This window comes from Solanum lycopersicum, chromosome 9 (assembly GCF_036512215.1).
Source record: "Solanum lycopersicum chromosome 9, SLM_r2.1".
Lineage (NCBI taxonomy): Eukaryota > Viridiplantae > Streptophyta > Magnoliopsida > Solanales > Solanaceae > Solanum > Solanum lycopersicum.
Window position 1 is genome coordinate 44,324,767 of NC_090808.1, and position 23,478 is coordinate 44,348,244.

The 23,478-nt window shown below is 32.5% G+C and overlaps 2 long non-coding RNA genes across 2 annotated transcripts; both read right to left on the bottom strand.

Moving 5' to 3' along the window:
* Positions 1-693: 693 nt before the first annotated feature.
* LOC104649213 (uncharacterized) lies at positions 694-4,024 on the bottom strand. The gene is made up of 2 exons (XR_743175.4): positions 3,200-4,024; positions 694-1,305 (listed from the first exon to the last, which is right to left on the bottom strand). It is a non-coding gene; the product is annotated as an uncharacterized lncRNA (long non-coding RNA).
* An 8,709-nt stretch (positions 4,025-12,733) lies between these two features.
* Positions 12,734-18,026, bottom strand: LOC138338154 (uncharacterized). Its single transcript, XR_011211524.1, has 2 exons — positions 17,272-18,026; positions 12,734-13,424 (listed from the first exon to the last, which is right to left on the bottom strand). It is a non-coding gene; the product is annotated as an uncharacterized lncRNA (long non-coding RNA).
* Between the last annotated feature and the right edge of the window lie 5,452 nt (positions 18,027-23,478).

The following is a 23,478-nucleotide window of genomic DNA, read 5'->3' on the forward strand; positions in this document are numbered from 1 at the left end:
AAATACTGAATTTTATATTAAAGTAGAAATTTTTAGTAAGTATAATGAATAAAAAAAATATTAAGAATTAAACTAAAGTAATAGTAAAATAGAGTAATGAGTAGATATCACAGTAACTCATAAAAAAGTAAAGTAATAACAAACTGAGTTGATGGTAATTGTTATGCCGTAATTTATCTATCTTTAGAAAAATCACTTTTGGAAATATTTTTTAGAATAAAATAATTTAGAAAAATACTTAAAAAAAGTCGCCACTTAATTTTTTAAAGAAATTAAGAAAACTTAATTTAAGAAGATTTTAACAGATTAAATTTTAATAAATTTAGAAAAAATGGGTAAGAGGTTCTTATTTACGCTTCAAGAAGGTTTTTAGGGCACTTCAAGCGTCCGCTAACATGCAGTTATCCTACGACTTAGGTTAAGTGTTTTTTTTACTATTTGTAGGAACATTATATAATATAATAATTAACAATATTCGATCAACTTTAAGAAATTATTTAAACAAAGATTATTTTTTACTTTTATTTTAAGAAAATGGAACCTTAAGTAGAGTTTTGAAATTGATTATAAGTGAATAGAAATTAACCAAATTAGATTTTTTTTTTAATCATTTTAAAAGATAATTACTCGAACCAAATTGATCAATTTGAGCAAGAAAACTCATTAAAGAATATATCTTTTTAAGAGCATAGATTGGAATTAACTAAATACATTAATTTCTCATATACTTGACAAAATAATAAATACATAAATAAATGATTGCAAAAGATGTTTAAATAGTAAACCAACATAAAGAAAATAATTCATCTTTTAGGATTGAAGTAAGTTAATTACCAATTCTAAAGTTAGAGTTAAATGAAATTAGTCAATATAATCAAAACAATTAGGAGAGTGAAAGAGATAATGAAATTGGGCCCTTCTTGGACCAATTTCGCTGCAGATTTTTGGGTTTTAACCTAATCCCAGTTTGTATACACAATCCGTATATCAGTGTATACAGATCGCATATCAGCACCACTTCCTCCATATCAGCTCATATATCAACTATATACAGTACAACTTGACGCCTCCAACCTGTATATTCTTTTTTTACTAGTATTTGTTGCATTTTGACCTGTTTATCAATATATTAATAGTGTATACTAGTGTATACAGAAAGCATGCAGCTAGTTTCGAACTGTCCGGAGCCTGTTTCAGGTTCCATCATCGTCGGACATTGATGGGGCTGAGTCGAAATTTTTTGAATCAAATAAATGAAGGAAATGAGTCCAAAATGAACTCAGATTGGTATCACATGTAATAGAACTGAAAAAAATTGATTAGTATCCGAAATTAATAGAGCAAAAATATACCCAAGACAAATCATAGCAATTCTCTAACAAATATATGGAAAGTGGCTCGATTGAATTAAATAGTGTTGATCTAGATAAGGAGTACAAATTCAAAAGACTTGAGTCGTGCTAATGATAAAACAAATGGCTATTTAAACATATTGTTAACACTTAACATCCATAACAATGCATATAGTATCCAACCCATTTAATAATCAAAACCTGGTAAGGAATGACACTAACAATTGAAGCCAAGAAGGTTAGGACGACTTTAGTTAATACTTAATGTAAAAACACTATACAACATTCCAAAGAAATGAATAAAAATCCTTTAATATGCCGACATTAACACTAAATTAGTAAGCATATACATATATATATATATATATATATATATATAGAACCCAGGGCATTAGGAGCCAAGTAAATGTTAACAGTCCATGCTAAGCTAAAAGAAAGAATAATCACAGGCATCCAAAAAAGATTACCAAGCAGTGACGAAATTATGAAATAGGGATAAACATTTAACAGGGGAGGAATCAGTTTATCATAGAACATTTGTCCTAAAGAACAACAGCAAAGATAAACGAGCAGGTCAGAAAAATGCTAAAGTCGTGCCCGATAGAAAAATGAACACAAAATGAGAAACAACTGTCCAAAAATTTATCATGACAAGAAACAGAATTGAAGCCGAATGAAGGAACACGCAGATCATTTACAGGGGCTAGCTATTTTGAAATTTAAAGATGTATATCATGGGTTAATCCCAAGAGACATAAACATCAATCCTACCAAGCGAGAACAATAGATTATAGACTTTATGAGAGATTAACATAGTTGAGAAGTTCAGGACCAAATGAACACGCGCATACATTAGAGAAAAAAAACAGGTCAATAGCCAACATAGGTGAAACCAAATGAACGCCAAACTATTCCAAACAGAACGAGACAAATATTTATCCAAGTTTTATAAGGTAGTTTCGAGACTTCAAACAAAAAAAAATAAATAAGAAGTCCTAAGTAAGTAAGTAGATTGGAGACAAAAGTGCATGATGATTACTCGAGCTATTCAAACTAGTCTCACAGCATGTGCAATATCGGGTAAAAATTAATCAAGATAAAATCATATTATGGTGAGAACATTGGTACACCTCTAAACCTTTCTATTAACTAGTTCAAATAATCATGCCACACCTAAACATGAAAAGCAGATTAGCTTACAAAGTAGAAATTATATACCAGGAGTATTTGAATGCAAATTTTAATATATATCAAGCAGGGAATGTATAGGGAAAACATGCTAAGGTACTGGAGACCAAATAAGCATGAAGTGAATTCACACTAATCAAAATAAATATACACAAAAAAAGGAGACATGGAGTAAGATTATTGAGCTATGTACGAATTGATTTTAAATGAGTATAACAATTGCATTATGAAATTGCATACTCTATGATTAAGGGATCAAAGCAAACCAAATAGATCATATTTCTAAATTAAACAACGAAACGACCTAAACTGTAACAACAACGGAAGATATTGCAGGTTAAGACACAAAATAACTCTTCATAATAACACAAATAAATCATTATAATCTAAAACAAAATCGAACTGAAGTCGGGAGGAGTGCTACTTTGAAAAGCTTAAACCAAAACTAGAGCGCATGAAACTTATGCAAGAACTTAATATTTGAACGAATATGAATAGCATCGAGAACCTTAGCAAGAACATTAGTACACTACTAATAAGAACAGGATATTGGTTGGCATAAAAATAAGTTCCTCATAGGAACAACAACAACCAAACAGAAATAAAGATTATACAATCTAGTAGATATAAAGTCGAGATAAACGAATTGAAGAGGTTACCTTTCTATGAGCAGCGACTGGGACGAACGAGTTTGAGAGGGGTGATTATTTTACCATGATTTTCGAATACGGACCGTAAGCCAAGAAAATTCGAGCGTCGATCTTGTCGGAACTTAGAATTAAGAAGTTAGATATAAAAATTTGAAGTGTAGAAGTGACAATTGCTTTAAAACCAAGCTCAAATTTTCTTCTAAGAATCCAAATTCAAAAACCTTCCCTCATCACTTGAGTGCAAAGGGCTATTTAAACAAAAAAATCTTGGGCGACTAGGGGGCAAAATCCGTTGGATTTTGAATCAACTAGTTCCTTTTCGAGAAAACAGTAAAAAAAATTAATAGAGAGTTGTATTTTTGCTCTGAAACTCAGAGACAGAAAAGGGAAAAGAGGGCGAGACGCGGCTGTTGAATAGCAGGCGTGCCATCTGGAGCTGGAGTCGGCTGAGTTTAAGGAAAAGAAGAAGAGGGCATACATGAGTACTGTTGGACGTGACTTATCCTTGTGTTTTGGAGCGAAGAAGACATGACAAGGCTTGTCGAGTATGGCTGTTGTATGCTGTAAATTTCCGCAATTTCTGGGTTTCACTAGCGTTCACGCGTTTCTAGGTCGGATCGCGTGTGAAGAAGAAGAGTGATGGGGTCGGGTCCGGTCGGTTTGGCTGTACGTATGGGTTAAGCGTTGGGTTAGATGGAGTTGGGGGTGGTATATCCTTATGTTGTGCTATTTGGTTTTATTTGGGATAAGTTAAAGTTGTGCGTGTAGAATCACATAAATACTTCAACTATCCCAAACAACGTAAAATCTCCCGTAACTGAAATGAACAAGTCTAACTTAGAATGCCATCCTACCAGGAGGAAAATCAAGAATTGATACATCCGATCCACCATCAAGGACTCACATTTCGAAGAGAAAACACACACAAACGTAGAAAGTGAATCATACTCTAAATTACGGTCAGACTGAAATAGTTGGTAACGTAAATAAATGCACATAACTGATATTGAATAACTCCAGATACTCCTTCCATAGTGTCTATATCATACATTTTCATTCATCTGACTATATTTCTCTGATTTTCTAGCTACCCACAATCACCAATTTAGTCCCTATCGAAGGCCTCATCCATTGAAGTCAACACTCTTAGCACTAATAAACATCATAACTACAACGTCCATCTACCTTACTCACAACCACCATTAGTATTAAAGTATTCTTATGAATTACATGTTCAAACTTGGTTACATCTCTTTTTATTTAAGCATTTCATGAAAAATACGAGTTCCCAAACAAGGCTAATAGCACTAATTTTAAATTTGATAGAACCTTTTCATCGAGATAAAACTAATCATACTCAAAGTCAACTCCATACTACTTCCACATACCATGCTTTAGCTTCCACTCTAAGTCATCGCATACCTCAGGTCAACACTTGGGGAAATTCTTGGTCTCTCAAATTATTTTGTATACTATAAGCTCATAACCTCTATTCACCATCAAATGTCTATGTAACGCATCTTAACATTCTATGTAGTCTCATCAATAGAGAAGTATTAACCCAACTCAAAATGCTTAATAACCAAGTAGAATTAGATCTTACCTTATACATCATTCTTTAGTCATCTATCATAATTTGAGTAATTTACCCCTACGTAAACACTAAATTTTTCATACCTCACCATTTTCTACCCAAACCAAGACTCAATATTTATAATAAAATAAATGATAAACTCCTAATAAGTTTATGTTGAACCAGTGCACACTTCATAATCATATCCAAGATTATAAGAGAAAATTCATACAACATTCAACTTTAAACCATGGGTCTATATATGAGAGGTTTGATTACTTCACCTTTCTTAAATTCTACCCATGACACCAATTTCAAATCCATTGAACATTTCAATAAACAAGATTGTTGTTCATTTCGCTAACTCACTCAACAATTTTATTCCTTGACCGATAATCTATAATATTTTACCTTACACTCTAAACTAACACTTTGAAGTGAAATCCTTCCTTCTTTCCTTTAATAACCAAACGTAACAAATTTTCCAAACCATACTATGCATAAGTGATACGCTCAAACTTACTTCTCAAATAAGAAGCAAAGCGGTTGTGTCAAGTAAATAACCCAACTAGTGAGGTTGGGATCGTTCCCACGAGGAAAATAGTCTAGACTTAACTTCAATCTATTATTACTATTTTTCAGTCAATGACTTCCTTGGAAAGTAAAAACAATAAAAGGGGGGTTTCTATTTCTAAATGAATGAAAATAACTAACGCAATTGAAAGAGACACTTAACATCTTTGAATGTTGGATTTTAATCAATTAATCAAAGTAACTAGGGTTTACGTATTCCCCACAAGTTCATAACTTGATAATTCTAACTCCTGACAATTCTTTCCTAGTATCTTGCATGCAAAGTGATAAGTTATGTATTTCTAAATCCTTGGTCTGGCATCTAGAAAATCTCACTCCGCACCTTGGTCCGGCTACGTGTGTTGCTATCCTAACCCTTATCTTTACCTAATATTAAGCATCATATTCGATATTTGACTAAGTTATTACCTCGTACCAATCAATACTAGCCTATTAGATAGTATACACTAAATCTATGTTGATAATTCTTTTCTTATTATCTACCTCCTTGGTCCGACAAGTAGCATTAAGGCGAGTTCTAACGTTGGTCATCCGTTAAAAAGTCTTCTAAGCGAAAGAATTATTAATACATGCAAGACACTATTCTAGAATCGTTATTTTAGTTAGGTTTTATCTCATTATTTGCCTATGGTTCCCACAACCCTAGTTATGGAGTTTAGTTACTCATAGTTACAATCACAATATTCAAATATATTAAATAAGAATTCATGTACTTACTTCGATGAGAAAGAGTAAAATCCGAAAGTTTGCTTGATTAATCGCCAATAATCACTTGCAAGAATCTCAAAGTAATCAACAATCTCACAAAAAGTCTAATGATTCTCAAAAGTCTTACAATATAGTGTCTACTAATATGATGTCTAACAATACAGAGTCTAACAATGATCCCAAGTCTAACCTCAAAAACGAGGTGTTTCGAACTTTTTATAGAAAATAAAAACCTAATTAAACAGGGACTCTATTTGTTGGAAATCTGTCAAAACACGGCTGGGTCGACGGAACTCGCGACGGATCATCGTGGTCACGACGGACCGTCATGGACTCCGTCGTCCCATACTTATGCAATTTCTTCTGCTGCTCTCTTCATTACCCTCGACGGCAGGTATGACGGACCGTCATAGGCACAACGGTCCGTCGAGGGTCTTCGTTTCAAAACACTTGAACTCTTGGAATATGGGTACTGGGACTACTTCTCTTAACTTCATGACGAACCTGCAGGACGGACCGTCATAGACACGACGGACCGTCATGAACTCCGTGGCCCCACACTTGGTCAGACTTCCCCATCTTCCTTCAGCAGTTGCACTACGCTGCCACCTACGGACCGTCGCAAGCATGACAGACCGTCACAAGCTCTGTAGATGGTCTCTTCTGCATTTCTTCGCTCAAAATCTCCGCATTCATCTTTGGATAGATTTCCTGCAAAATAAAGAGAAATTTATAAAAACATTAGCACAAAAAGGCTTTTGGACACACTAAACTTAAGAAAAAAGTATTAATAATACCGTGAAACCACGGTATTTCAACACCCTCAAATTAAATTCGTTGTTTGTCCTCAAGCGACACACTATGACTCAATACAAAATCTTTGTACAATAGTATCCATGTTTCATCCTTTGCAATCATTTGGCTATCAATTCCGATTAATCTCATTAAATCTATGCATGCTATCACTATTAGGCTTGAATTATGTGGGATCAGAACATGACACAGACTCACCATGAGCTAATACCTATCCTCTTCAATTTTTCACCGAGGTGCTAACAATTCCGGTATTGCAACTAGTGTCCTTACTTTAAAACAAAATCCTCATTTTTCACACAATGATTTCAGTTTGAGTATAAGGATTACTTTTCAACACTCGCTCTCAGAAAAAAGTCACACTCATTCATACCTATTGCCATAAGCTTGCCCTTATTTTCACTGCCTTAAGTTCACTATACAACCCTTAGGATCACGATAGGACTTTCTTAGATTGTAACATAGGCTCAGGGTCAGGTAGGGTATATTTAGGTATATTTTAGCGACTTTTTTCCCTCCTTGACATATCGGCTAAACCTTCCACTTTCTATCATTTTATCTCGCCTAGTTTCTCATATTCTTTCACCTTGCTATTTTTCTCTTCTTTCTTCATTTGTGTAAGTGACTCTCTTCTTTTCTTGCTTGTATTTCTTGTATATTATTCTTTTTCTTTACTTTTCTTTCAACTAATTCTTGAGTCACTTTACTTTTGTTCTTTCTCTCGCTTTGTTCTTTCAACCTCACTTTCCAGAGCATTCCTCATAATAGCCACCCTCAACTCATGGTTGTGCCATGAGTCAAGGTACACAATACCCAAAGTTGGGTCAGGGTCATAACGAAGGTTGTTTACTGTATTAGCCACCCTCAACTTATGCTTTTGGCATAAGCTGAGGTGCACATGTCCAAGGAGGGACCAGGGCCAACACATTATTCCCAGAAAAGAACAGTTGGGGTGAAAAAGAAAGGTCTAATTTAAGCTCAGATCATTTGGATCTAAGAAGGATAAATTTCATTTGGTTCTCTTTTATTTAGGCTAAAAAGGGGCTATATTGAATAAGGGCCTATGATCCTTTCCTAATTGTCTATTACAGCTAACTTTTAGCAGGACTAACCAAGCAAGTTCTAGCTCAATACAGATAGTGGACTATTCAAATCTTCCTTACACTCACTTGACATCTCATCACTACCAGATTATCAGACACCTAGTTCGAATTTTAAACTTAGGGTAAGGCAATGGTGTACCTCTATGTCATGCTTAGAGCCACACATTCATCAGTTACTATCTCTAGTCATGCATCATTTTCCAATTTATCAGGATATCATTTTAGCCATCATGCTCCAGAATTAAACTATGTACGAAAGATATAGACATGTCGGTTCAACAGAAAAAGTAATCAGTCTGTGGGGAAAAAGAACACAGGCAAGAAAACCCCAAAAGAGGATAGTGAATTGGGCTACTCAGACTTCACCTAACACTCACTGTCCATTTACCCCACCCTTAACAAAAAAAATCTGCAATTGTCCTCAATGCATAAAAATTTAAATACTATAGTGGTTGGTGAAGCAAACCTGTGGCGCAAAGCACCGTTGATCAGCAAGCTGGTGGGTCCGATTCCCCGGAACCCACGTCCTCTGCAATCTGGACACCCTCAGTGGTATCCTCAGCAACAAGCGCACTATCAGTAGTGCCTCCTGCTATCTCCACAGTTCGGGAGCTAGACGCCCCAGCCGCTAACTCTGATGCTCTCATCTGGTGCGCCTCCTCCTCAGCAAGTGAGGCTCTCCTCACAGCCTCCATCTCTCGGCGCTCCTTTTTCCGTGCTCGGCTCGTCTTCTGCTCGACCCCTACGCCTCTTGGCATGTTCTCGAGGGGGAGGTGGTGGAATCTCTGAAGTGGCGAATAGGGCCGCCAACACTGTGTCTTCAGCACGCTCGATAGAAGGGGCCTCAGACTTCGGCACCCTCGCCTCTAAGATCATGTCAATATCTGCGCGAACGCTGGTACGACAGAGACATACGACGGTCCATCGCAGGCGCAATGGTCCATCGATGTAACTGTCAGTGACTACTGCAGAGTAATTTTCTGCAGAATTTCCTGGTGATGTGCCTGCAAATTTAAAAACCCATTAATAGAAAAATGCTACCATTACTAAAAAGACTATAAGTATTGGGTTGCCTCCCAACAAGCGCCTGATTTAATGTCGCGGCACGACTGGGGACACTTGATTACTCAGACTTCATCAAGATGGTATGCCTCTATCACTTCATTCCCTGATGCTTTATGCCCAAAATAGAGTTTTATTCGTTCTCTATTCATCTTAAACTGCACTCCCTCTTTGGCTTTTAACTCAACTGCTCCATAAGGGAATACTTGGGTAATCAAGTAAGGGTCAGTGTATTTGGACTTGAGCTTGTCCGGAAGACAAGGCACCCCAGAACTGTCTACAAGCACCAAATACCCAACCATAAACGCTTGTTTTTCACTTTTTTATCCATTCTCTTTCTTCATGTTTTCTTTGTGGGATATGGCTGATACCGATTGGAGCTCACCACTCTGCCTCATGGTCTTACAAACGTTGAATGTCGCTTCTTCATTGTTCAACCGAAATTTCATCTGTCCCTTTTCCATATCAACTAAGGCTCTACCTGTAGCAAGGAATGGCCTCCCAAGAATAATAGGCACTTCAAAATCGACTTCACAGTCAAGAATAACAAAATCAGTCGGAAAGATGAATGACTCCACTTTTACTAGAACATCATGGAGTATCCCTATAGGCCTTTTCACTGTCCGATCAGCCATCAGTAGCCGCATCGCCGTGGGTTTTGGATCCCCCATACCCAACTTCTTGTAGATCGAGAGGGGCATGAAATTTATGCTTGCGCCCAGATCACATAATGCTTTCGCAAAATGTAATGACCCAACTGTACAAGGAATAATGAACACACCCGGATCTTCTTTCTTTTGTACGAGGGATCTTGTAGCAATAGCACTACAATGCTGCAGTCTATCATTATCCTCAAAAGTGACCAATTTTTTCTTTGTGACCAGATCTTTCATAAACTTGGCATAACCGGGCATTTGTTCTAGAGCTTCTATCAAAGGGACATTGATAGAGAGGTGCTTCAGCATTGTTAAAAAACAACGATATTTACCATCCTCGGTCTTTTTCACTAATCTCTGAGGGAAGGGTGGTGGTGGTCTAGGCATGAGAATTACCTTCATAGGGACTTCTGCATCTTTTCCATTGCTCTTTTCTTCCTCAACACTACCCTTTACCACCTTATCATCATCCTTTCTCACATTTTCCTCATTAGACGACATAGGTGGGTCAATGGTTTGCTTCCCACCCCGAGTAGTGATTGTCATACAGTGCGCATCTTTTTTTGGATTTTGGACAGTGTTTCTAGGAAGAGTGCCCGGTTGCCGTGTGTTCACTGTCGCAGATAATTGGGTCATTTGCAATTCGATCTGTTTAATCGATATTGCATGTGTATCAACTTTTTGCCCAATACTAGCTAAATCACCCCTTAACTCTTTAATGTGCTTATAACTAGCATCGAACCTCCTCATCATTTTGTGCAACATATCCTCAACTCGCGCTATACTATCTCCACCATCCCTAGGAGTAACTTCACGATTTTGAGGTGGGACATAGGGCCCATTCCTATCATTTCTGTTACCGTAGTTACCCCTGCTGAAGTTGTTGTCGCAGTTGTAGTTTCCATCGCGTACATAATGACCCTTACGGTTATAGTTACCATAGTTCGACCTTGGTTCCCTTGATCTTGGCGCCAATTATCCTTATTTGAGCCTTGGGCGCTCGGTCGGAAACCCCCAGTCTGCTCATTTACCGCATAGGAGTCCTCCGCATAATAACATTCATCATTTTGTGGCGGTGGTTTCGACAACTAGTTGACTGCATTTATCTTTTCTGCACCCCCAGTGACATGTTTTAGTACCAACCCAAGCTCAGTTCTCATCTGAGCCATTTATTCATGAATCTCATCTGTGGCAGGGTTGTGAGTGGACTGCACTGCAAAGGTGTTTCTCCCGGTATCGGACTTCCTAGTACTCCAAGCTTTATTGTTCCGAGAGATTTTCTCTAATTTTTTAGCAATCTCAGCATAAGGACACTCCCCATAAGATCCACCTGCTATAGTGTCCAACACCGCTTTATTATTATCATCCTGTACCCGATAGAAGTATTCCTTCAGTGACTCGTCATCTATACGGTGATTTGGAACACTTCTCAAGAATGAGGTGAATCTATCCCAAGAACTACTAACTGACTGTCCTGGTAGTGCCACAAAGTTATTCACTCTATCTTTGTGGTTTAGTTTCTAGGACACCGGATAGTAGCGTGCTAAGAAAACATCCCTTAGTTGGTTCTGAGTGAAGATTAAGTTATATGGGAGCTCAGCGAACCATATAGCAGCCTCTCCCGTCAGTGAGAGAGGAAACACTCTGAGCCCTATTACATCTAAGTCCAAGTCAGGCCTCCTTACACAGCTTTTACACACTGCCCTTACCTTAGCTATATGGGCATGTGGATCCTCAGAAGGTAGCCCTGAAAACAAACCTCTGGCAGTGAGCATTTACTTCAGGCTACTAGTTACCACAAAAGTATGGCCTGTGGGTAGAGGAGGCAAAACAAGTGGCCCATCGGAGTCTGCTATGTTATCATAGCCTCTGTAACATGCTTGGGGCCGTGGAGCGGGATTTTGTCCCCTTTGTTGGTGTTCACCCGGAGCATCGGGTAACTACTGACCATGAACATCAATCGGAGCTGGGATGTTCTGGTTCGGATCATCATCATTTATTCCCAAGTTTCAATTCATATTGCGCAATGTATGCTCTAATTCGTGATCGTAGGGAAACAAGGGTTGTCTTCCTCTCCGTGTATTTGGCATACAAGAAGGATAGTTCTAAAAAAAATCAAAAACAATAAAACAAAGTAAAATCAAGAAAATATCAACTAAACTATAGTAGTAAGTTCAAGTTAATCTAAAAGCTATAATCCCCTGCAGCGGCGCCAAAATTTGATACGCTCAAACTTACTTCTCAAATAAGAAGTAAAGCAGTCGTGTCAAGTAAATAACCCAACTAGTGAAGTTGGGATCGTTCCCACGAGGAAAATAGTCTAGACTTAACTTCAATCTATTATTACTATTGTTAAGTCAATGACTTCCTTGAAAAGTAAAAACAATAAAAGGGGGGTTTCTATTTCTAAATGAATGAAAATAACTAACGCAATTGAAAGAGACACTTAACATCTTTGAATGTTGAATTTTAATCAATTAATCAAAGTAACTAGGGTTTACGTGTTCCCCACAGGTTCATAAATTGATAATTCTAACTATAACAATTCTTTCGTAGTATCTTGCATGCAAAGTGATAAATATGTATTTCTAAATCCTTGGTCCGGCATCTAAAAATTCTCACTCCGCACCTTGGTCCGGCTACATGTGTTGCTATCCTAACCCTTATTTTTACCTCATATTAAGCATCATATTTGATATCTGACTAAGTTATTACCTCGTACCAATCATTACTAGCCTATTAGATAGTATACACTAAATCTATGTTGATAATTCTTTTCCTATTATCTACCTCCTTAGTCCGGCAAGTAGCATTAAGGCGAGTTCTAACGTTGGTCATCCGTTAAAAAGACTTCTAAGAGAAAGAATTATTAATACATGCAAGACACTATTCTAGAATCGTTATTTTAGTTAGGTTTTATCTCATTATTTGCCTATGGTTCCCAAAATCCTAGTTATGGAGCTTAGTTACTCATAGTCATAATCACAATATTCAAATATATTAAATAAGAATTCATGTACTTAGTTCAATGATAAAGAGTAAAATCCGAAAGTTTGCTTGATTAATCACCAATAATCACTTGCAAGAATCTCAAAGTAATCAACAATCTCACAGAAAGTCTAATGATTCTCAAAAGTCTAACAATACAGTGTCTACTAATATGATGTCTAACAATACAGAGTCTAACAATGATCCCGAGTCTATCCTCAAAAACGAGGTTTTTCAAACTATTTATAGAAAATAAAAACCTAATTAAACAAGGACTCTATTTGCTGAAAATCTGTCAAAACGCGATTGGGTCGACGGAATTCGCGACGGATCGTCGTGGTAATGACGGACCGTCATGGACTCCGTCGTCCCATACTTATGCAATTTCTTCTGCTGCTCTCCTCATTACCCTCGACGGCAGGTATGACGAACCGTCATAGGCACAACGGTCCGTCGAGGGTCTTCATTCAAAACACTTGAACTCTTGGAATATGGATACTGAGACTACTTCTCTGAACTTCATGACGAACCTACAGGACGGACCGTCATAGACACAACGGATCGTCATGAACTCCGTAGCCCCACACTTGGTCAGACTTCCCCATCTTCCTTCAGCAGCTGCACTACGCTGCCACCTACGGACCGTCACAAGCACGACGGACCGTCACAAGCTCTGTAGGTAGTCTCTTCTGCATTTCTTCGCTCAAAATCTCTGCATTCATTTTTGGACAGATTTCCTGCAAAATAAAGAGAAACTTATATAAACATTAGCACAAAAAGGCTTTTGGACACACTAAACTTAAGGAAAAAGTATTAATAATACCGTGAAACCACGGTATATCAATAAGTCCTTCCATATGTTTAATATTTGATATGAACAATATATTATTATTTTATTTTATTTTTACCTCACAAATTATACCTTGCCACCATAAAAGTAGATTCACAATGAAAAACTTTAATTGTAAACCGAATCATGTAACTCAATCTCCTTATCCATCAATATGACTTAACTCAATCTCCTTATCCATCAATATGACTAAGACCTTGAAGATTTTTATAAACTAAATATCTTAACTTATCGTTGATTGTATCTTCATCAATCTTATCATATCCTTCGCTAAAAAAATCGTAGTTATTAACCAATTGGATAAACTTGTGAGATTAAAACCATGACCATATTAAAATATATGAAACCACATGTTCTGAACCCAATTCTCAACCTCTAAAATATATCTCTTTATCCCTTCGATTGTCTTAAATTACTTTTCCTATTATTAAATGTTATATTAAAACACCTCATAATACAGACTATGAATACAATGCCTCTACAATTTTAAAGCAAACACCATCCAAACGCAGTTGTTGTTCGGAACCAAAAACAATTATCTTGTGGATGTCCAAATCAATTTCCACCATTCATATCAACCACCAAGATGTCAGGAACACGTAATTCAAATTTTAGCCCGATGCAACGATTATTTAATTAACAAACACGATCTGAAGATTGTTGGTCGAAGAAAAGGTATGCAACAAAATAAATCTTTTTCTTTTCTCTTCTCTCTTCTCTCTTGTTGAAAACTCTTTCAAAACCTCTCCTATGTCCTAATATCATTTAAGGAGAATACTAATGAGTAGTTCAATGTTTCTCTTACGACCATCCTCTATTTATACAATTGTGCTTTTCCTTACAAAGTCAAAACCAACTACCAAAAGGATTACAGTTCCAGTTCTTTTCGTAATATAATTGAAAACCAAATAAAGAGAATGATTTCAATCATTTTTCAAGTAGGATTAGGCCTAGTGTCCAACTCTTAAGCAAATACTAAATTCAATATCAAAACCGGTAAAACACTTGCAAGACTTTGTTGCCACTAAAACTGATTCTAAAAGAGAGTTTTCGATACTAGTACAACAAACATAAATCATATAGGTCATATATCACTTACACTTTTTACCATCATGCTTATCTAAACCTTTTAATCATCAAGAAGTGTACCTTTTCCTCGACATGGCAACTTAAACTCAGGTATACCAATCAAATTTAAAGGACCAACTCAATTTTATAAGTATTTTCTTACTAAAATCTTCAATTTAGATTACTCAAGTATACTCAATAGGACTTTCTTTCCCTATAGTTTTTCATCCTAGTTTCACTCTACCTTTTGAAGCTTAAGATAAAATCTTCAGTCCTCGTTCACAACCTCAAGATAAATTTCCCAATCTAAATGCACTAGTACCATACCAAAGATCCACCACTAGAACACATCAAACCTACCGAGGAGATCATATCAAAATAGGTCACACATTTCTACCGTTAAATAAATCCAAATTATTATTAAATTAATTATTAGATCAGGTCGATGACAAAATAACACACATCATAATTTTAACCAAGCAAACATCGATACTATTGTAGTAGTCGTATCATGAGCTTTATATATTTATATATATATATATATATATATATATACACACACACACACACACACACTTAATCTATAAAATCGTAGTAGAGATTTTGCCCTCAATTAACTCAACAAAATTTTATTATTCACTAAGCAATCCATATACCTTATGAGTACTTTACTAACTATAATTTGCAAAGTAATGATATTCATTACCTAGTCGTTCCTTACGAACGTTTTGAATGTTGTCACCTAGGAAAAATCATCTTACTTCACCCCATCTACCTCATATCCATTAAGATTTGGAGAATATACTTCTCCATAAAGAATTCAGAAAATGCTACCCATTAAAAATTGGTGGTTTCAACTTTAAGAACTTACTAAAAAGACCATATTAGTCACTAGTAATTACATGCCTATAGTAAATCGTGGAAAATTATCTATTTTTAAGGACGCATATTGTCTTGCTGGTGTTGGTGTTTTCAATTCTACTACTCTAATGCTAATCATTTAATAATTAAAACCTGGTAAGGAATGACACTAACAGTTGAAGCCAAGAAGGCTAGGACAACTTTAGTTAATACTTAATGTAAAAACACTATACAAGGTTCCAAAGAAATGAATCCAAATCTTTTAATATACCAACATTAACACTAAATGAGTAAGCATATATATATATATATATATATATATATATATATATATAGCAAGAACTTAGAGCATTAGGATCCAAATAAATGTTAACAATCTACGCTAAGCTAAAAGAAAGAATAATCACAGGCATCCAGAATAGATTACCAAGCAGCGACTAAATTATGAAATAGGGATAAACATTTAACAGGGGAAGGAATCAGTTTATCATAGAACATTTGTCCTAAAGAACAACAGCAAAGCTAAACGAGCAGGTCGGAAAAATGCTAAAGTCGTGCACGATAGAAAAATGAACACAAAATGAGAAACAACTGTCCAAAAATTTATCATGACAAGAAACAAAATTGAATCCGAATGAAGGATCACGCAGATCACTTACAGGGGCTAGCTACTTTTAAATCTAAAGATGTATATCGTGGGTTAATCCCGAGAGACATAAACATCAATCCTATCAAGCGAGAGAACAATAGGTTATAGACTTTATGAGAGATTAACATAGTTGAGAAGTTCAGGACCAAAGGAACACGCGCAGACATTAGAGAAAAAAACAGGTCAATAGCCAACATAGTTGAAACCAAATGAGCGCCAAACTATTCCAAACAGAACGAGACAAAGATTTATCCAAGTTTTATAAGGTAGTTTCGAGACTTCAAATAAAAAAATAAATAAGAAGTCCTAAGTAACAAAGTAGATTGGAGACAAATGTGCATGATGATTACTCGAGCTATTCAAAATAGTCTCACAGCATGTGCAATATCGGGTAAAAATTAATCAATATAAAATCATATTATGGTGAGAACATTGGTACACCTTTAAACCTTCTATTCACTAGTTCAAATAATCATCACACCTAACCATGAAAAGAAGATTAGCTTACAAAGTAGAAATTATATACCATGAGTATTTGAATGCAAATTTTAATAACATATATCAAGCAGGGAATGTACAGGGAAAAGATGCTAAGGTACTGGAGACCAAATAAGAATGAAGTGAATTCACACTAAGCAAAATAAATATACACAAAAAAGGAGACATGGAGTAAGATTATTGAGCTATATACGAATCGATTTTAAATAAGTATAACAATTGCAGTAAAAAATTGCATACTCTGTGATTAAGGGATCAAAGCAAACCAAATAAATCATATTTCTAAATTAAACAACGAAACGACCTAAACTGTAACAACACCGGAAGATATTACAGGTTAAGACACAGAATAACTCTTCATAATAACACAAAGAAATCACTATAATCTAAAACAAAATTGAACCGAAGTCGGGAGGAGTGCTACTTTGAAAAGCTTAAACCAAAACTAGAGCGCATGAAACTTATGCAAGAACTTAAGATTTGAACCAATATGAATAGCATCGAAAGCTTAGCAAGAACATTACTACACTACTAATAAGAACATGATATTGGTTGGCATAAAAATAAGTTCCTCATAGGAACAACAACAACCAAACAGAAATAAAGATTTCACAATCTAGTAGATATAAAGTCGAGATAAACGAATTGAAGAGGTTACCTTTCTATGAGCAGCGACTGGGATGAACGAGCTTGAGAGGGGTGATTCTTTTACCACGATTTTTGAATACGTACCGTAAGCCAACGAAATTCGAGTGTCGATCTTCTCGGAACTTAGAATTAGGAAGTTAGATATAAAAATTTGAAGTGTAGAAGTGACAATTGCTTTAAAACCAAGCTCAAATCTTCTCCTAAGAATCCAAATTCAAAAACCTTCCCTCATCACTTGAGTGCAAAGGGCTATTTATACAGAAAATTCTTGGGCGACTAGGGGGCAAAATCCGTTGGATTTTGGATCGGCTAGTTCCTTTTCGAGGCAACAGTAAAAAAAATTAATAGAGAGTTGTATTTTTGCTCTGAAACTCAGAGACAGAAAAGGGAAAAGAGGGCGAGAAGCGGCTGTTGAATAGCAGGCGCGCCATCTGGAGCTAGAGTCGGCTGAGTTTAAGGAAAAGAAGTAGAGGGCATACATTAGTACTGTTGGACGTGACTTCTCCTTGTATTTTGGAGCGAAGAAGACATGGTAGGGCTTGTCGAGTATGGCTGTTGTATGCTGTAAATTTCAGTAATTTCTGGGTTTCACTAGCGTTCACGCGTTGCTAGGTCGGATCTCGCCTGAAGAAGAAGAGTGATGGGGTCGGGTCCGGTCGTTTTGGCTGTACGTATGGGTTAAGCGTTGGGCTTAGATGGAGTTGGGGGTGGTATATGTTTATGTTGCGCTATTTGGTTTTATTTGGGATAAGGTTGAGGTGGGTTGGGAATTGTTATGAAGTTGTGGGCTGCTGATATGGCCCAAAAATTGGTTTTGCAAATTGAATTTACAAGGGAATTGAAAAGACGAAAAACTACGTAATATGGTAAACTTCAATATACATTTAAATAATATAGCTATAGTTTAATTTTTTATGTTATATGACTATAAATATATAATAAATATCAAACTTAATTGTATATCAATAATCAGTTTCTTTTATATTTAATATAAATAAATAATAAATAGGAAAATTATTATTAAACTCATAATTAATTATATATTCATACCTTCTCTTTCATCAATATCCTAACATTACAGATTTTTTTTTGTATTTTCACCCCAATTCAAGATCCTTTTGTATGATTGTAGGAGTGATTTTTGTGGTTCAATTTATTATACTTACATTTGTACTTATACTTGTGGTTCGATCAAATGTCAAATGTTTAAATTTAATAATACTTATATACATAGATAATTGTATTCTAATATTAATAAAATGGTGATTTATGAATACAAATATATTTGGATACATAAATAATTTATCCAATTTGATTAGGCAATACAAGTATAGTTGAATACATCAATACTATATTCTTATAAATAAATACCTAAGTTAACGTCAAGCCTCAAGTATTACACAAAACTTTACAAAAAATAGATCGACGTTTTATTGGTTTTTTAATTTTTGGATATAGTCCAATACTTACACACTTTCATACATACACATTCTATTATTTTTCCATTTTCTTATTTAACAACAGTGTATTCATATTATAGTATATTGGTGTATTCGTTTTTTTTATTAACAATAGTGTATCCATTTTTCAAATTGTTGTATTCATATTCTAAAATTGTACTACTTTACCTTGTTTGATTTATTAATACATTAAAATTTTATAAATACTTGTATCCTTGACATATTAATACTTTGAGTTTATAAATAGAAACACCAATTTGAATTCAAAATATTCATATGCTAATTGTACAAGTAATACATTTTCCTTATTTAGTTATTGTAATTACAACTGTATTATAGTATATATAAATAAAAAATAAAAACATATGCAAAAATATAACGAAAAAAGACATGAATAAACTTTTATATTCAAATTTTATGAATACCTTTATAATTAGTATTTAGTGAATATATTGTATTTAGGAATATAAATACACCTTATTGTATTATGTGAATCAATCATATTTGCATACAATATGTAATTATTAGTTGGTAATTTAATAATGGAAATTTCAGTTATTTAGGAACATAATAAATGGTTGGTACTTGGAAGTGATGGTAACATATCATACCTTATTTAGTGCATTGTATAAATAATAATAATAACAATAAAATAAAATAAAATTTAATACAAACATGAAGCTAGAAAGTGACATAAAGTGTAGTCATTTCTAGTAAATAACATATTTATAGCTATTGAACTTCAATAAACCTATAAATATAGTCATTTTTGTAAGTTGCTTAAGAAAATATTGCCAATTGAATTGCAATTATAGCCAAATAGGAATTAAGAAGTTAGCCAATTGAGTTTAATTTTAGATGAATTAATGTTAATTATTAACGAGCCTCTTAATCTTAATTAACGGGATACAATAATTAATATAATTATAAACTAATTAATTCAAAATTAATAACTTAAACTAAAGTGAATTAATAAAGTATCTAACTAAAAGGTAAAATCTTTTGTGATGATTTTCAAGTATTTATAAAATAAGATGATGATAAAAATATACATATTTATTATTTAAAATTATATAAAATGACAAAATTCCTATAAAAATAACTTGTAACTACTTTGAATTTCATGAAACTCATTAGTTCAAAATCGTAACCTACTTAATAAAATATAAAATCTTTTCGAAATGATTGTTGAATATTCATAAAATATACTAATTATATAATTATCTAGAACAAATAAATTATTTAAAATCATGAAAAAAGCGATGAAACTATTTAAAATAACTTGCATATTATATTTATTATTTTATTTTTATTTTGAAATTCTTATAAAACTAATTATTTTAAATCGTTTAAAATTTAAAATCTCGATGATTAATTTATATATTGGAGGGCCAAAATTGGATGTCAACTATAATAATAATAACTAAAAATATTTCTAGAACTATTTAGTTTTCTTTTTATCATTCTTGATAGATTTTTGTTTGCGTGAAATTATATTTTTACATTTGATCGTCATTCACTTCATATATAGAAAGACGTTTCTAGAATTAATTATTTTTTCTTTCTATTTTTGTTAATAGTTTTTGTTAGAATGAAATTTAATTTCAATTCTTGATCGCCTTAAATGTAAATATATCATCCTATTCATTTTTATTTGTAAAATTACTTCTTAACATCTTTTTCTTTATTTCAATCTAATACATATATTATTAATTTTATCACACTTATTTCTTTTCAAGTATATTCATTAAAGTCAAAATAAAGGTGAAAATAAGTAATTCATAATGTATATTTATATTAAAGTAGGTATTTTTATAAGCATAATGAATAGAAAAAATACTAAGAGTTAAATTAAAGTAATAGTAACATAGATTAATGAATAGATATTACAATGACTCATAAAAAAAGCAAAGTAATAACAAAATAAGTTAATAGTAATAAAAATAACTAAAGATTTTTCTAGAAATATTTAATTTTCTTATTATCATTTTTGGTAGCGTGAAATTACATTTTTACCCCTGATCATTATTTACTTCATATATAGAAAGATCTTTCTAGATTATTTACTATTTTTCTTAATAAATTTTTGTTAGGATGAAATCAAAATTTTACCCTTGTTGTCCTACCACTTCACTCTTCTATATAATAAAATAATAAAATAATATAGAGGAATATTACTTAAAATAAGTTATGAAGTCAATTAACCATATTATTGTAATATACTAATATGATTTTTTTTAGACAAGCATAACATAAATCAATTTTCAAGGTCTTAACAAATCATTAATTTAGAATTACCTTTAGACCTATAAAAATCATTAGTATGTTGTAAAAATAAAAATTTATCCTAAATTTATTTAAGAATATTTTTGGTTTGGTGAAAAATTTACACCATATAAAAAAACAAATAGACAATATCTCATTAAAATAGACTAATTAAAATTAGTCTATATTGAAAAAAAAAGTATGATTGAAAATGTGGATCCATATTAAATGTTACATCATTAGGATACACATGGTATTTAGGACAATATATTTGGTTGTTTTGTCATTACAAATCTATTACAATTTTCTTGATATCATAACATAGAAAGAAACATTCTAGAATATTTATGATTTGACAAATTTTTCCTTGGTCATCCTTAACTTGGCTCTTCTATATAAATAATATTAGATATCAAGTGCCCCCACTAGCGCAGACCCAACGTATGTTGATTTTTTTTCTTCCAATTTATGTGACACAAATGAAATTTGAACTAAATTTTTTTATATATGTTTTTTTTAAAAAAATATTTCAAATTATTAATTTATTTCCCTTTTGTGTCATTTTTGAATAATATATATTACTACATCTTTTTTATTTTATGTGATACAATTGATTTCAGAAAAGTAAATGAAATTTCTTATATGAGTCTCATATATTTTTAGTTGTCATTTTACTATGAATCATAGTACTTTTTAGTTCTTACTTTATTTTCAAACAATATATGTAACTTTTTTTGTATTTCGATAAAAATAAGGGAGTCAACAAAATTTTATTATGTTTTTAATAAAAAATATCTTAAATTGTTAGATTGGGTTTTAAGTTTTTTTTAATGTAATTTTCAAATATGTAACAAATTAGAAATAAAAAAGAAGATTTAAAGTTTTTAAAAATCATTATACTCTATATTAAAATGTTCAGATCTTTAAAAGTCCACATATATGCACAAATTAATATAAGGAAGCCAAATAATTTTAAAAAATATATATATAAGATCACAAAATTAATAAATATTTCAACACACAAAATTTAAATAAATATAAATTTTAATTTAATTTTGATTGATTCCACCTAATATTATACTTGATATATAATTATTAAGAGCTAAGCGTGATCATTATTTATTTATTTTCATATAATAAATAGATAAAGATGTTTCTTGAACTATTTAATTTTCTTGTTATCATTCATGGTAGATTTTTCCTTGCATGAAATTAAATTTTTACCTTTGATCATCATTCACTTCATATATAAAAAGATGTTTCTAGAATTATTTAATCTTGATACATTTTTGTTAGAATCAAATTACATTTTTATAGTTAGTCGTCTTTAATACAAATATATCATCCTATTTATTTTTATTTGTAAAGTTACTTTTAACATCTTTTTTAATTTCAATTTAATATATTTTATTAATTTTATCACACTTATTTTTTTCAAGCATATTAATTAGGGCAAAAATAAAGATGGAAATAATTAATTCATGATAATTTTTTTATATAAAAAGTAGGCATTTTTATAAGCATGAATAGAAAAAAATATTAAGAATTAAATTAAAGTAATAGTAATAATAAATAGGAATCACAATAACTCAGAAAAGAAAGAAAGTGAAGTAATAACAAAATAAGTTAATGGCAATAACAATAACTTAAGATGTTTCTAGAACTATTTAACTTTTTGTTATCATTCTTGGTAGATTTTTGTTAGCGTGAAATTATATTTTTGCCCTCGATTATTATTCACTTCACATGTAGAAAGATAATTCTAGAATTATTTATTATCTTTCTTCATAGATTTTTGTTGGCGTGAAATTACATCTTTTCCCTTGATCGTCCTCCCACTTCACTCTCCTATACAATAGAAAAATTCAATCTAATATATATTATTAATTTTATCACACTTATTTATTTTAAATCATATTAATTAGAATAAAAATAAAGGTGAAAATAATTAATCCAAAATGTATTTTTATATTTAGTAAGTATAGTGTATAGAAAAATATTAAGAATTAGATTAAAATAATAGTAAAATAGAGTGATGAATAGATAGACAATTACTCATAAAAAAAAGGTGAAGTAATAACAAAATGATGTTTCTAGAACTATTCAGTTTTCTTGTCATCATTCTTTTAGATTTTTGTTAGCGGAAATTTACATTTTTACCTTTGATCGTCATTCACTTTATATATAGAAAAACATTTCTAAAATTATTTATTTTTCTTGCTATCTTTCTTAATATATTTTTGTTAGAATGAAATTATATAATTATTCTTGATCATCTTAAATGCAAATATATCATCCTATTCATTTTTATTTGTAAAGTTACTTTTAATATCCTTTTCTTAAATTTCAATCTAATATATATTATTAATTTTATCTCACTTATTTCTTTTCAAATATATTGATTAGAGTAAAAATAAAAGTGAAAATAATTAATTCATAATAAATTTATATATTTAAAGCAGACATTTTTGATAAGTATAATGAATATAAAA